Raw genomic sequence first — 2,046 nt, forward strand, 5'->3', positions numbered from 1 at the left:
AAATATTATACGCAATGTCACAATGATTATGTTTTTCCCACAAAATTAAGTATCTAACTTGTATATCTGATCCCATCAGGACATTTTCTTTTTGTATTCCATCCACAAAGAAAAATTAAATGTTAATTCCTCCTTTTACTGAAACTGTTGACTTTGTGTCTTGGTGAACTGCATGCAGGGAAAATTCTATTACCATAAAGAACGGTAAGCCACACTACAGTTGAGCCAAAAGAATAAAGACTTCTTTTTTTATTTTATTTTATTTCATGATTCTGTCATTTTTTGGTGTGGCTTTCTGGCCTTAAATATGTGCTCATAAACTTAATAAAAATAAAAACAAATTGATGTTTCAATTGTAAATGCATTTCCGGGGGCTTGTAGCATATTTGTCACTGTACTCACCCTGAACATGAATCCATTTCTCAGTGATAAAGCATAGAATAATTTACTATATTGCCATCAACTCCAGAGCAGTAGTACCTTTGGGAACAAGTTAGTTTCATTTTTGAGACTCAAATCCTCATGTTTCTCTCCAGGTTGGATTATACACATAGACCACATTCTAATGTTTCAACACTTGACTTGATGACTTTGAATTTGTTTCATTGGGATGGATTGTGTCTGCATTGGTATGAAAGTCCTAGCCCAGTGGTTCTCAACCTTTTTAATGCCGTGACCCCAACCGGTCGTAAGTCGAGGACTAAACCGGTCGTAAGTCGAGGACTAAACCAGTTGTAAGTCGAGGACTACCCAACCAGTCGTAAGTCGAGGACTTTCTCTGCCCGGGAGCACCACGCATGCGTGGTTCCGCCCCCTGCGCCGGCCGAGGCGTAGCTGGCAAGCGGCAGAGACGGGGCAGGCCGACCACCAGCTGGCCCAGCCCAAGGGAGGTAAGGCACCCACCGGAAAAGGGGGAAAAAATGGCAGACAAAAAAAATGGCGGACAGCCTTGCTTGGCGACCCCCGTGAAATGGTCGATCGACCCCAAATGGGGTCCCGACCCACAGGTTGAGAACCACTGTCCTAGCCACATAATTTGTTGATTTATCTCTAGTACTACTGTATGTTGTTGACCACTTCAGCTGAAAAGCCACCCAAACCATAAGCTGAATAAAGAAGAACAAAATTCCTGCCAGCAGCCGACTAAAAGGGGAAAAAAAGGTGAGGAAGGAAGAACAACATATAGAGTATCACATTGCAATTCTTAAAAGTTACAGTATTCATAAGGATCTGCAATAAGTGAAAAAATTCAGAAAGAAGGTCAACCAAAATTGTTTCTGCAACCAATAGAATAGCCCTGCTGAGAACTCTAAAGTCAGCTGGGAACTTGCAGTGACAAACTGATACACATGCGTGTGAAAAGGAACCCAGAAATTCAAAAGTTGTGTGTGTGTGTGTGTGTGTGTGTGTGCACGTGCGCGCACTTTTATACTCTTAAGTACTTTTATTATTATTCTATGTGAAATAATTGGGCAAAAAAATCCTTCACATGACAGTAATTGTGTTTTTATGTATATAGACCGCGTTCATATTTTCTTATTCCAACTAGTATCTTGATTAACATTAATTAGTTAAAACAAGTCTTGCAAGACATTTTTTGATTGGATAGCTTCCTTAATAGATTCTGAAATTGCTATAGACATGATCTATTCTGACTTCAGCAAAGCATTTCACAGCTGCCCCATAGCATACTGATTAGCAACCTAGTTAATATAGGTGGGATGAAATGACAGTTGAGGATAATTCCCTGAAAGCCGTACTTGAATGCTCATCAGCAGATGAAAAGGGTCTCAAGACATGGTCCAACAAATATCAACCCTGGGTCCTCTACCCATCTTTAATAGTAATAGTAATGGCTGACGTGATAGCCGGGGTGGCGGTTGGAACCCCCAGACTTATGGTCTTGGGGGACTTCAACCTTCCATCAGCGGGCGAGACGTCGGCGGTAGCTCAGGAGTTCTTGGCTTCCATGACGGCCTTGGACTTGACCCAGTTAATTCAGACCCCCACCCACACGGGTGGACACACGCTGGATCTAGTTTTTGT

Source organism: Protobothrops mucrosquamatus, unplaced genomic scaffold, assembly GCF_001527695.2.
Source record: "Protobothrops mucrosquamatus isolate PMUCROS unplaced genomic scaffold, P.Mucros_1.0 scaffold4249, whole genome shotgun sequence".
In the NCBI taxonomy this organism is placed as follows: Eukaryota; Metazoa; Chordata; class Lepidosauria; order Squamata; family Viperidae; genus Protobothrops; species Protobothrops mucrosquamatus.